The following is a 14,972-nucleotide window of genomic DNA, read 5'->3' as shown; positions in this document are numbered from 1 at the left end:
GAATAAGAGTGCAGAACCATGATCAACAATTTGTAGAAAAAAATAGGGGGGGAGGGAATTAATCATTTTATTTTTTTTAATTACTATTCTTTATCTGGCCCGTGGCATTGGACTTTCTGCAAAAGTTTACACTAAAGCTATCTCTATATTACAGGAAATATAGAGGCATAACTACAGTGCCATAGTTATACCAGCATAACTTCATAGTGTAGATAGAGCCTACGGCAATGGAAAGGGTTTTTCCATCACTGTAGGAACACTTTACTTGATGCCCCTAAAGCCACAATCCCACAACTGAAGAAGGCTGGTTTAATGGGGAAGGAAGGCAGGTGTAAAATAAAATAAAATACATTAACAAATGTAAGAAAGGGGAAGTTGATAGTAATGAATATAAATCAGAAGTTATGAATTGTAGAAAATTGATAAAGGAAGCAAAGGAACACAAGGAGACGTTTATGGCCAACAGAGTTATGGTCAATACAAAGGAGTTTTTAAAGAACATAAGGAACAAAAAGAATCCTGACAATAGTATTAGTCCATTACTAGATGGAAATGATAGAATTATCAGTATTAATGCAGAAAAGACACAAGTGTTCAATAAATATTTCTGTTCTGTGTTTGGAGGTTGCGGGGGCGGGGTGTGTGTGTGGCAAGGTGATGTCATCTCATATGATAAAAGCACTCTTTCCATTCTATTACTATCTCAGAAGGATGTTAAACAGCAGCTACTAAAATTAGACCATTTTAAAGCATAAGGTCTGGATAACTTGCATTCAAGAGCATTAAAAGAGCTGGTTGAGCAGCTCACTGGACAGTTCATGTTGATTTTCTATAAGTCTTGGAACACTGGGAAGTTCCAGAAGCCTGGAGGAAAGCTAATGTTGTGCCAGTATTTAAAAAGGGTAAACAGAATGATCCAAGTAATTATAGGCCTGTTAGTCTGACATTGATCACTGTCAAGAGAATGGAGCGTCTGATAAGGACTCGATTAATAAAGAATTGTCGGAAGGTAATTGAATGAATAACAATTGACATGGGTTTATGGAAAATAGTTCTTGTCACACACACACACACACACACACACACGGATGAGACTTCAAATTTGGTTGATAAAGTTAATAGTATTGACATAATAGATTTCTGTAAGATGTTTGACTTGGTACCTCATGACATTTTGATTAAAATCTAGAATGATACAAAAATAATATGGCACGCATTAAATGGATTAAAAGCTGGCTCATTGATAGGTCTTAAAATTTATTTGTCAATGGGGAATTATAATTGAATGCGTGTGTTTCTAATGAGGTCTTGCAGGGATTGGTTCTTGGCCCTACACTATTTAACATTTTTATCAACAACCTGGAAGAAAACATAAAATCATCACTGAAAGTTTTGCAGATGATGTAAAAATTGGGGGAAATGGTAAATAATGAAGAGGACAGGTCACTGATACAGTGCCATCTGCATAGCTTGGTAAGCTAGGCACAAACAATCAGTATGCCTTTTAATAATGCTAGATGAACATGTATACATCTAGGAACAAACAATATAGGCAATGGATGGGGGACTCTATCCTGGGAAGCAGTGACTCTGAAAAAGATGTGGGGTCATGCTGGATAATCAGCTGAACATGAGCTCCTAGTGTGACGCTACGGCCAAAAGGGCAAAGGCAATCCTTGGATGCGTAAATGGGGGAATCTTAAATAAGTAATTTTACCTTTATAGTTGGCACTTGTGCCACCGTTGCTTGAATACCATGTCCAGTTCTGGTGTCCACAATTCAAGAAAGGTGTTGATAAATGGGAGACGGTTTAGAGAAAAGTCACGAGAGTGATCAAAGGATTGGCAAACATGTCTCTTAGTGGTAGACTCAAGCAGCTCAGTCTATTTATCTTAAGAAAGTGAAGGTTAAGGAGTGACATAATTAGTCTATAAGTTCCTAAATGGTGTTCACTAATATTGCTGGCTAGCATATAAATATATGTATTATACACGCCCTAATTTAAACCTCATAACATTAGCATCAAGGTGGGTTAACACTATCATCCCCACTTTACAGACAGAGAATTCAGGGATAGAAAGCGATAACTTGTCCACAGCAAGTCAATGGCAGAGTTGGAGTTCTGATGACTGATTTCCAGGTATCATGCACTTTGTGTAGTGAATTAAGCGAGCATAGAGTGGGTACAAGATGTTACCAAATTAAACTGGTAGCATTCTACACTCATTTTGCATTGGTGGAAATTATTACACAAAGAGTGGATTAATGGAGATTCAGTACCATGCTCTGTTTCAGCCTAAATACCACTACTATATATATATAGAAAAGGGAAGACATTAGTCCCAACACCTATTGGTATGTTTTTGGTAGGAAAAAAAAGGAATACTTTGTAACAGTAGAAGTAGAAATTGCTAGTTTAAGAGGAAAGATCGGGGGGAAACAAGTACTCTTAATGATTAAATGTGACTTTTATAATAAGTTCAAGGAGTAGCATTGAAAAATACCACATCTATAGCCTAACTTTTTTAATTCTTTCCCTTTATGTTAGAGGATGGACAAAATTTTGCTCCTTAATTTCACTGGAATTGTCCAGATGTCTTTGGGTGAAAGATATTACACAGTATATCAATGGGTTTACATGGAGCAGAATTTGGCATACTTTGCTTATCTGTTTTAAGACTATTGGATAGAAAATGTAAATCTTGTATTGTGTGTTGGTGTTTTATAAAGTGTTTTCCATGAGTTCTGGATAGCTGCATTACTTACAAGTGACAACAGACTTAAATTAGCTATGCTGGTCATCCCAAACAAGTACCAGTGAAACATTTATACTGAAAACGCACTCTGAATATTGAACAGGAAACCATCTTAAAATTACTTTATATATTGTTAAAAATGTTATTTTAACTGTTTTTTTTTTCATTTTCCTCCTTCTGTAAAGCTGTTTCTTATTGCCAAGAATCAAAGTATATAGATCTCTGAATTAAAAAAAAAAAGTGTTAAAAATACTCTGAAAATACCTTTCAAAGTAGCATTTTTAGAGGTAAAACCATCACAACTTTAGAGTCCACTATCTCAGGACTTTAAGGGATTGTCTACACTGTACACTAGTTACTCAGATTTAAGCCCAAGCCCCGCCTTCCATCCACGCACAGAAATGAGTTTGACTTAAGTTAGCAAGCACTCAGGACCCTGTCCTAGAACCCTGCTAGGGAGGTGGGCTGGAATCCAAGTGCCACTGTGGATTGAGTCCAAGCCCTGTCATTTGGCAGTGTGAGTGTAACTCAAGCTGTAGACCCAAGTTAGAAGGTCTGGATAGTGCAGTGTGGATGTATTAACAAGACTGTGAGATTCTGGTCCAACATTTGTAAACTCAGGTTTACAATGCAGCATGGACATTCTAGTGTGGGCTTGGAAACACCAAGTCCACAATCCTGAGTCCCACAGAGCTGGGTTACAATGGAATGCTGACATATCCTAAAGGCATAATAGCAAGTGCTGTGTGTCATATTGGAAAGCTGGAGTACGCCCCTTTCCAATGGCAAAAAGTGCCTAATTGTAGCCCAGAAGGATTGTGAGCTATCAGAGTTAAACCTGTTATTGTTCCAGGATAGAATATTGTATGTTTTGGATTTCAAGGTCTTGTGATTTAGATGAGGTTAATGAAAATTGTCTACTTGAGAATAAAAGGGTACCTGCCACAAAATACTTGAAGCTGGTTTGAGCAGGGCCGCCCAGAGGATTCAGGGGGCCTGGGGTCTTCGACGGCAGGGGTTCTTCCACTCCGGGTCTTTGGGGCACTTCGGCGACAGGTTCCGGAGCGAGTGAAGGACCTGCCGCCGAACTGCCGCCGAAGACCTGGAGCGGAGGAAGCCCTCGCCGCCAAATTGCCACCGAAGACCCCGAGTGGAAGAAGCTCCGGGTCTTCGGCAGTGGGTCCTTCACTCGCTCCGGGTGTATTCAGTGGCACTGAAGGACCTGCCACTGAAGACCCACCAAAAACTCTCATGGGGGCCCCTGAAAACTCTCGTGGGGGCCCCTGCAGGGCCCGGGACCTGGGGCAAATTGCCCCACTTGCTCCCCCCCTCTGGGCGGCCTTGGGTTTGAGGGTTAAAATGACATGTTAAAAAATTAATAACACTAAAGAATCTCTTTAAAAATCTCATTGTTTCCTTGTGCTTCTCTGTCTGTGAGTAGTATCCACCTGCTGTCTTTCATCTTATATTTACCTTGTAAGCTCTTTAAAGCAGGGACTGTGAGTGTACAGTGTCTAGTACAATGGGGACCTGGTGCACGATTGGGAGCCCTAGGCACTACTGTATTATAAAACACAGTTAGTTGCTGGAAAAATTCAACTTCTGCAGATTAATGAAGAACGAAGTAAAGGGATGGCAACCAATGAAGTTCAAAACTCTCTCTGGGCCTTTCCAAAGAGCAAATTTCCAAGGCCAGAGTACTTCAGCAGCAAGTTGTATAAAACTTTCCAGTAGCTCTTAGTGTCTCAAATTAATCCAGACAATAAAATACTGGCATAGGTATTAGCAAACAGGATAACTCTAGCCCTACTACTATTACTAATTAACACCGATCAATTTGGCTTTACTCAGGAAGAGCTTCTAATTATATTACTTGGCAAATATTAAACAGCATTTATCACATTCAGAGAATGAATAATAGGCCGTGTCTAGCTTTAGATGCAGAGAAGGTCGTAAATAGGGTTATTTGGGATTATCTTTTTGTAATTGCTTGTTGGACATGAGTATCTAACCTTAATGAAACCAATGTGCAATTCTCTATAGGAGCTGCTTTATCTGAATGGTACATATCATAAACTGTCCTCAAAAAGAGGCACAAGATGTAGGGGGATATCTGTTTTGAAATCTTGTCCATTTGCTCTATCCAGCTTTTGAAACAGTTTATAAGATTCTGGAGAGCTTGAGGGCATCATGATCCATGATTTTTTTTAAAAATAAACCCATCAAATTCTGCTTTTTTTGCAGAAGGCTTTCTGGTTTTATTTCTGTGAAACAAAAGCTTCCATTCAGTGCCACAAAATTACAATGGTATGAAGCCTATATCACCATAAGCTTTTTGGTAAAATATATCCAAGTAAAATACGATGCCCAGCTGGATTATTTCAGTAAAAGTCCATACAGATGGTCCCCTGAGGGGTTCAAACATGAGGGTATATAGATCTCACCGGGTTAAACTGAATGAATAATTATAAATCTGCAACCTTTTTTATACATCTAATGTCAAGACTTTGAAGGCTGGAGGAATGAAATCTTATCTAAGTTAGCAGGGTCAACTTAATGAGAATAAAATGTCATTTCCCATGTGTTCTTTCTACAAGTTCTACCAATATTTCCATCTAGATAAAACATGCACCCATTTTTCATGGCCTTGAAAGAGGCCAATAGTAGGCTTGATGAGAGATTTGAAAGAGATAAAACAAAAGGAGGTACTAAGCTTCCCCAACTTGACTACTTTGTTATAAGGTAGCCTTGATGTTTTGAAATGGTTGTTACAGAAACTTGAAACAGCTGCACATAATGCAGCGTTGAGCAGCATATTGATCTCGTTATTTTTCCAAACTGAACAATTGGAAAGACAGAATATCAGACAACTTGCTATGATTCTAAAAATATGGAAAAAAAGTAATGTTATTTGGTGTAGTGCCACAATTCTCACTGAGTTGCTAGATATGCAGGCCACCAAGTATACCTCCAGGACAAAATGATGCTAAATGTAAAAGATGGAAAGACAAATCCCTTAATTGGAGATCTTTTCAGGACATTGTTACTGAACTTTGAATAGTTAATTTAATTCATAATGTAATTTATTCGCTTGGGGTTTTCATATGTATCTACAAGTTGGTCAGTTCCTAGACATCATTGCTAAAGGAGAAACTCCACAATTGAGTAAAAACCGATTAAAAGGAGCACACCAGATTTTGACCTAACCTAAATAGCTTCCTATCTCTACAGCAGAGCTTGTTCATTTATAAACAACTGTATGCCCCAAGTTCTATACTGTTAACTAAAGTGGTGAATATTTTTCATGGGTAGCCAACGTAGAAATCATTGATCACCCCTTAAAATTTCTTGGCTACTCCTACATTTGTTTGTAATTCTTTGTGCTACAGAGATGTGACTCTTTCCTGCAATGTTGAACAAAATGAGTCCAGATATATTTTAAGTATGCCCTTATTGTGATTTATAACTAACCCATGGTGATAGCTTGTATTTTTATGGAGTTGCCATTACATATGCAGAATTTCAGTGTTGATTCACCATTTCATTATGTTCCAGTCAACTGATGTTGTATTTGATGCTTAATACACTCCAGGAATTGACCCACAGGATCAACTGGTAATCATGTTCATGGTGATCAGAAAGCTTAATTGATTGTATCTACAATGCCCACATGACAGATGTGGCAACTTGTAATTTGAAACTACTTTAACCTAGTGAAAACACACTGGATCAACAATGCACAAGATTGATTGTGTAAATGATAGGATATCTGTATAAATATCCTCCAACTTCAATAAAAGATAAGATAATAAAAGATCTTTACATTATAGAAATAATGCAGTTGTGTTTAAGTCAACTAAAATATTGGCCAAAACATTTTCTAGTGTGATGGAAAACTTAATTAGAATGTCTGATTCCTATATTTGTTATTGATGTGTAAAGATAGACTAAATGTTTACCGGAATACCTTATATTGCAGAACAGTATTATTTCAATGGAAAGGCACCATGGGCCAAATCCTGTGCCAATTTATATACTTTACGGTACCATTTATTTCAATTTCTGGAGTGTAAGTAAACATAGAATTTGTCACTATATGTAATGTATGTAAAGATATATGAGTGGTGTAGTGGAAAAAGCTTGCTACAACAAGTTTAAATCCTGTGCAAGGACTGGAGCATGTTAAATATTTTATGGTATCAAAAATTTCCCCAAACCAGACAATAGTATGAATTTCAGAAGGAGCAATAACACAGGTTTTCTTAACAACTCATACATCCAAGTACTATAGTAATGAGTGGGAGTATAAAACCTTAAAGCACATAAACTTTCCTGAGTGGGGTCCACATTCTTATAAACACTCCTGAACTACTATTGGATTTGAGTAATCTGCAGGATTTGAAGGATAAAATCCTGTAGGGGGCATATGGGTGTTCTACCCACTGGGGAAATTTAAAGTAAAATAACAAACACTGGCTTTTCATACATTTTATAAGCTAGGGAGAATTTCATGCTTATTCGTGGTGTTTTAGCTTAATTGAAGGAGATGGATGAATTCCATGGGCAGCAGGGAAATCTTTCCATTCTCTACTCATTTGAATTAGAACTATTGCGTGTATTTGAGATGCTGGAGGTGGGTGTAGCAGTATGTCAATGTTCTCATTTATGATGTACTGTGATACTTCTGTGATACTTGGCATGCAGGGCACACTTCAAAGTGGGTGAATTTCTTTTGCGGATTTTAGAGTTTTGGGGGTTAATCTGATTTGTGTTAATTTTTTCCCCAATTTATGACTATGCTGGCTTTAATATTACATGTCTGTTAAGCTGATGCTACATAGCTTATGAATGGAAAAGTATATACATTTTTATCAGCATAAGCTTGGGATGACTACGAGATGTAGGTCACCCCATACAAGAGCCAGTAAAACATTTAACTACTACACCTTGGGAATTCTATAAATATCACACATGTAACAGAATTGATTTGGGGTATGTTTTGCAGAGTTTAACACTTCAAATAATATTTCCATTTCTTCAATTGTAGAGCAAAACTCCCTTTAGTAACCATGAATTAAACTTTACAGATCTTGGAAATCGAATAAATAGCTTCCGCATTTTAAAAACCTCTAAATCCTAAAATAGGTTCACTATACACATTACCATATAAATTGTGGGGCTTGATGCCTTGGAACCATCCTGCAAGCTAGTATTAGGTTATTAGGAGTAAGCAGAGAGCCTATAGGGAGTAGAAAAAGGGACTGATCAGCAAATAAGGCTACATTGTGGAGGTAAGAAAATGTAGAAGTAAAGTGAGAATTGCTAAAAGTCAATCTGAATTAACTATTTCCAAGGAAATTAAAATAAATATTAAGAGGGTTTTAAATAAATAATAAATTATATAAATAAAAAGAGAATCAGGAAGGATGAGTTAAGGCCTCTATGCAGTGTGGATGGAAAGGAGATTAAAAATAATCTAGGTATGGACCAAAAACTAAGTGAATACTTTGCTTTGGTTTTCAGTTACGATGATGATATGGAACATGTGCATGAAGGCGGTATTGCTGATGGAAATGAGTATTTAGTAATGGAAATTACCCCATCTGAGGTTGAAGAAAAACTTTTAAAGACCTTAATGTCCTCAAATCGGGGAAACAGATAACTTCCACCCCAGAATACTGAAATAAATGGCACATGAGATTGCTAGTCCTGGAGCAAGGATGTTTAATAAATCTATCTATCAGGGGTAGTACAATATGACTGGAGTATACTAACATCATACCTGTGTTTAAGAATGGGAAAAATTACAGACCAGTTAGTCTGACCTCTGTAGTATGCAAGGTTTTAGAACAAATTTTGAAGGAAAGAATATATAAATGTAGAGAAGTAAAAGGGATGCAATGAATTATGAGCTTACCAAATGTAGATCGTGTTTTCCTTCTTTGAGAAAATAACTGATTTTTTTCAGATAAAGGAAATGCAGTAGATCTAATATACTTGGACTTCAGTGAAGCATTTGACACGGTGACACATGGGAAATTATTAATCAAATTAGGGAAGATGGAGATCAGTACAAGCATTGTAAGGTGGATAAGGAATTGTCTAAAGGGCAGAAGGGTTGTGCGGAAAGTTGAATTATTGGACAGAAAGGGGCTTACTAGTAGAGTTCCTCAAGGATCAGTCTTGGGACCAGTCTCATTAAATATTTTTATTAATGATGTTGGCACAATAAGTAGGAGTTTGCTAATGAAATTTGTTGATGATACTAAACTGGGAGGCATGGTCAATATAGACGAGGATAGGATTATTATACAGGAAGATCTGGATGACGTTGAAGACTGGAGTGACAGAATGGGATTAAATTAAATAGTACCAAGTGCAAGGTCATGCACATAGGGTCTAATAATAAGAATTTCTGCTACAAGCTGAGGACACATCAGCTGGAAGCAATGGAGGAAAGAGACCCGGATGTGTGGTTCAGTTACAGGAAGACTATGAACTACCAGTGTGATGTGACTATGAAAAAGGCAAATGTGTTCCAAGCATGTATTAGGCAAGGCATTTCTAGTAGAGAGAGAAGTATTAATGTTGTTGTACCAGGCACTGTAAGTCATCACTTGCAATACTGTGTACAATTCTGATCACCCATGCTCAAAAAAATGAATTTAAACTGGACCAGTTGCAGGGAAGAGCTGCTTGGAAGATCAGGGGCATGGAAGCCCTGTCTTATGAGAGGAGACTGGAAGAGCTTGGCTTATTAGTCTTGCAAAAAGAAGTTGGAGGTGGGGGTGGATATGATTACTTGCTATAAATACATTATGAGGGTAAATATAAGGAAAGGTGAAGAGCTATATAAACTAAAGGACAATGGTGGAACAAAAACAAATGGATATAAATTGGCCATGAACAACTTCAGGTTGGAAATTAGAAGAAGGTTTCTAACCATCAAAGGGGTGAGTTTCTGGAACAGAACAGTAGGAGTTGTAGGGGCAAACGATGTAACTCGTTTTAAGAGAGAGATGGACAAGTTTTTCATTGAAATTGTATGACAGGGTTGTTTGTGATGATAGCAGGCAGGGCTCAAAAATCTAGGGGCTAATTTCTAGTTTATGTCCTACATTCATAAAGCTCATGTTTCAGTGTTTCAGCCAGCCATCAGCAGAGGTCAGGAAGGGATTCTTCCCCCACTCCCCAATGTATTCTGGGAAGGCTTTTTTTCTATCTCCTTACTCTGAAACATCAGGAGATGGCCACAGCTGGAGATAGGACATTGTGAGGGTGGGCCAGGACTCTGAGATGGCACCAACGAGCCTCTTTCTCAGATGCTTTGGTGGCTGGTTTTTGCTCAGATGCTCAGGCTCAGGCTGATCGCCACAATTTTCAGATTGGTAGTGACCTTGGGATTTTTCGTTTTTCTCCCTAACGTGTGGGTGCGGGTCACTTGCCAGGATTATGTGGGTATATTTCATTTAATAATTTCTTTGTCATTTCAGGGGCCATGGGTTGTGGTGCACCTTGGTCCCTCTGTTGTTCTAATAATCTAGCCTCCTGTGCGTTGTAATACTTCTTTCAGTTCTTGAGTCAGTGTGGGAGACTGTGCAGGAGGTCAGATTAGATGATCTAGTAGCCCCTTCTCGTCTTAAACTCTATGACTCTACGTGCAGTATTCCAGATCTTAGTTCTGTACCATTTGCAGGTTAGAATACTGTCAATTCTGGACAAGGGACAGTCACTTGAGATCTTATCCATCTCCCCACTCTTTCTGGCAAGCTGGCTTTCTTTAAAATAATACTTTGAAGATGCTCAGAGATGTGTTAGCTCTTAGAAGTAGCTCTGAAGGAAATAAACTAATGGGCTGAGGGCAAATGAGGCAGTCCAAGGTCCATGATGAATATAACTTACTCTTTAGCTATCACCACATTGTGTGTGAGGGTGTCTATTTGTTAATGTACAGCGAGAAAGGACAATTAACTGCTTGATTCAAATACATCATATCTCACAGGTATACAGAACTCCTAATAATGGTTTCTTAGCAAAAGCATATCATTATTTATTATTAATCCCTATTGCAGTAGGGCCTAGAAGACTCAGTTGGGGGCAGGGCCCCCATTGTGCCAGGTGCTATACAAACACTACAAAATAATGGGTGATGACCAAAAGGACTTGAGCTAAAAGTTACCAATTCAGGTGCCTAAAGTTAGGTTCCTAAACCAAACCCACATTTAGACATGCACATAATTCAGGATGACATGGAAACAATGACACATGTATGCCAGAGGTGGAGGCTACGACTTGATTAGAATTCTTGCCCAAGAGGGAACCACTTCCCAAACTACCCAACATGGCAATACTAGTTCAGATCACATATGGGAATCAGTAGCCCTGGATTCTACAAACCTAAAGGCACATATGAGGGCGGTGCTCCCTTTATACGCTCAGGCCTGATTGGGGACCCTGACTGGAACCCTACGTCCCAACTTTTTACCCTCCTACACATAGAAGGTAGGAGAGATGTGATGAGGGGAGTCACATACTGCAAGAAATGAGAAGATGTTGCCATGCTCTGGGCCTATCCCCAAGCAGCCCATTGGATTACAAAAACTTCACATTGGACCCTTTGTAGCTTACCCACGACCAACGTTGCAATAATTTAACTTAACCTACCCACACTGGACTTCCAAGGTGCTGGATGGAAGGTGGGGGGGGGGGGAAAACAACCTTATAGCCGGTTGACAATTTTGCCATATGGGAAAAATCCCTCCCAGACCAAGTTTGGCACTCAGCCTAGCCCTGGCATCATAAGAAATTCAGTTCAATAGGTAAGGATGGGGCTGGAACAGAGCCCAACTGGCCAGCAGAAAGCAAGAACTCAAACATGGCCACTTGCCAGATAGGGTTGCCAATTTTGGCTGGACGTATTCCTGGAGATTTCGTCACGTGACATAATCTTTAAATAAAGCTTCATCTTTAATACCTGGAGACTCCAGGACAATTCTGGAGGGTTGGCAACATTATGGCACTACATGCAGAAGCTGCCCCCTCCACCTGCCCCAGCAGACATGAGCTAATCAGCAGCCTCCTCTTGACTCCATGGTCCAATGACTGTCAGTGACTGGCTTGGATGCCATGTGGGATAGCCCATCACCCCTTCCTGCAACATGGAGGAGAGAGCAAGAGAAAAGCATACTCCCCCTCTCCCATACACAAGAGTTGCAAGGAGGGGAAACCAGGAAGATCACATCTAGTACTGCCCCAGGTACTTCCGCTTGGGATCTCTCCTCCCACGTGCAATGAGAGGGGGAGAATGGTAGTGTCCCCATTACTTCTGGACCCATTAACGCCTCACCCTAGCTAAGAAGTTTAGCAATGTCCTGACTTTCAGGAGTGCTGAGCACCCACCGCTCCCCATGTACTGAATGGGAGCTGCAGGTCATCAGCATTTTGGAAAGCCAGACCAGTTTTATTTAGCAGCCTAGATATGGACTTGGGACCCTAACCTTCAGGCACCTAGGTTTGAAATTTGGGGCCAAAAAGTGATTTTTATGTGATTTCACTGTAGATATATTATGGAAATATTTAGAGGGAGGGGAAGAAGGGGTCTGTGTACTGGAAAAGGACAGATCATTAAAAGCTGTATCAAGTGTGGCACTGTGCACTAACTTACAACACGGGCTTTTATCTTTAGCTGGGTCTCAAGCCACTTCCAGACAGGCGAGTTGAAATATCAACACTAAATCCATTAGTATACATGGAGCCAGCTGACTGACTGCATTTCTACAAACATAACAACTTTACATAAGTATTAAAACCACGCTGATACTCAAGAATTGCAAGAGGGAAAATCACTTACTGACTAATTACCTTCATAATTGCTAGAATTAGGTGCAAGACACTCAGGGTGATAGAGTACTGATGAAATGCTATATCGTATATTTTATCTGTTGCTGCAACATGCTGTTTTGCCTTTTGTTATTAGATTTTATAGAGGTTTTTCACCTTTAAGTACGAGGATGGAAATACATAGACATCCCCCACCCCCATGAACCTCAACACTGCATACATCTCAATCAGGCATGTCATTGTCTTGCTTTGTATCACATTGTGTGCATTTTGCCTTGCAAAGATGATTATGCCTCATAAATCCTTTCAGTGACTGCAGGTTAAATGGCTATGAAAGTGAACCTTTGTCACTCTGTTACAGAGTGGAAAACTGCGCCAATGAAAAAAAAAACAATCACAATTTATGTAAAAGCAACTCTTTTCAGAGAAAAAAAGGTTGTATATACAGAGCTTTCTTTGATAAAAACTCCCCCTCATTTCCCCCCCAAAACTTATATTTTATAATAACTATATGTACACCCTCACCTTGAATACCAGGTTCAGTTCCCATCTCTTAAGGCACAATATAGCAGAAAAAAAATATCAAAAAGCTGCTAACACACATGATTTGAGGCCTGGCGGGACTTCCATGTGTGAAGCTTTTGAGAAGATTATGGTTTAGTTTAGAAAGACAAAGCTGGGTGGGGAGGCAGTGTCAGCAACGTGTACAGTAGTATGTCTGGATTAGAGCGAGAAAAAAAGTACTCTTATTTACACTTATTTGTAGTATAACAACAAGGAAACTTCTAACGAAATTGAAAAATGAGGCATTTACATTTGAAAAAAATTAATTTTACATAGTCAACAATTACTCTGTGGAACTCACTGCTACAAAGTTATTTTTGAGGCCAAGAACTGAATAGAATTCCAAAATGTAAGAGAACTATATGTGTAATTCTGGACATTCTTATTACACAAGGTAAGATAAGACACAGTAAAATATGTAAGGGAAATAAACCCTTCATGGCATAAACTGACCAATAAGTGCTTAAGGTTGGGGAGAAGCTTCTCATCAGGAGAGGTTACTGCATAATTGTCTCTGGGTTTTTTTGCATTCCTTTGAGGCATCTACTGTATACTGCACTAAATGGACCATTAGTCTGTGGCATACAAGTCTATATTATAATTTGTGTGCATTTTGATCATTCAAGGGAATGGAGGCTTTGTTCCAACCAATTTGTCTGTTATTGAAGTTAGTCTTACTGTCCTGTAATTGCCAGGATCGCCACTGGAGCCTTTTTTAAAAAATGGCATCACACTAACTATTTTCCAGTCAGCTGATACAGAAGCTGATTGAAATGATAGGTTACGTACCACAGTTAGTAGTTCTGCAATTCCATATTTGTATTCAGAGTTATGAGGTCTAGGATTGGTCTGCATCCTCCTTTCTTCTTGGGTGGAACCCCTTCCCAATGAAGCAAGGGGAAACTGGTTTGATCACCCATAAGAGCAGGAAAGCTTGAACTTGGTGCCTTAACAGGTCTTTTGTGAGAGAGGTCCCCAAAAGAGGATGGGTATTGGAGGTGGGGATAGAGCTGAAGTGAATGGTATAGTCTGATCTAACAGCTTCTAGCACCCATCTGTCTGATGTGATTTGCTCCCATGATGATCTGAAGTGGGAAAGACTATCCTCTTGGGATAGCAGGGGAAAGCGGATGCAGCAACAGACCCAGGGGGAGTGATTTGTGGCTTTCGTCCAAAGCATCTTAAAGGCTGCTTCATGGAAACTGTTGGTTCAGTTGTGGTAGTGGATGAGACTTTTTTTCTCTGCTACACAGGTTTCTTCTTTGATGGTTCTAAAGTCCTCTGATATGTAAGTTACTGGGCTGGATGAGATCTTTGGGCTGTCTGTGATCTGCTAAAATTCCTTTTGGTCACAGGAGTGTCAAAGCCAAAGAAATGAAGGGTTGCTCCTGAATCTTTTCACAAGCTTAGGGCCATCAAATGGACGATCTTTAACCATGTTCTGAACCTCTCTTGTAAGCCTGAAAGATTGTAGCTATGAAGCACAGTGCATTACTATGGTGGTGGCCACAAAGTGAGTGGCTGGGTCAGCTGCATTCAATGGGGCTTGCAAGGAGGCTTGGACAACCTTTGGAGATGAGAGCTTGGAACTAGTCCTTCTGATCTTGTGGCAAATAATCAGTAAAATCAATGAATTTGCTGTAGTTCATATGGTCATATTTAACCATTAGCGCAGGGGTCGGCAACGTTCGGCACGTTGCTCGCCAGGGTAAGCACCCTGGCGGGCCGGGCCAGTTTTATTTACCTACTGATGTGGCAGGTTCGGCCGATCGCGGCCCCCACTGGCCGCGGTTTGCCCTCCCGGGCCAATG

Source organism: Terrapene carolina, unplaced genomic scaffold (assembly GCF_002925995.2).
Source record: "Terrapene carolina triunguis isolate 2854851 unplaced genomic scaffold, T_m_triunguis-2.0 Scaffold558, whole genome shotgun sequence".
Lineage (NCBI taxonomy): Eukaryota > Metazoa > Chordata > Testudines > Emydidae > Terrapene > Terrapene triunguis.
The sequence above is the reverse complement of the archived record's forward strand: the minus strand, read 5'-3'. Positions refer to the sequence as shown.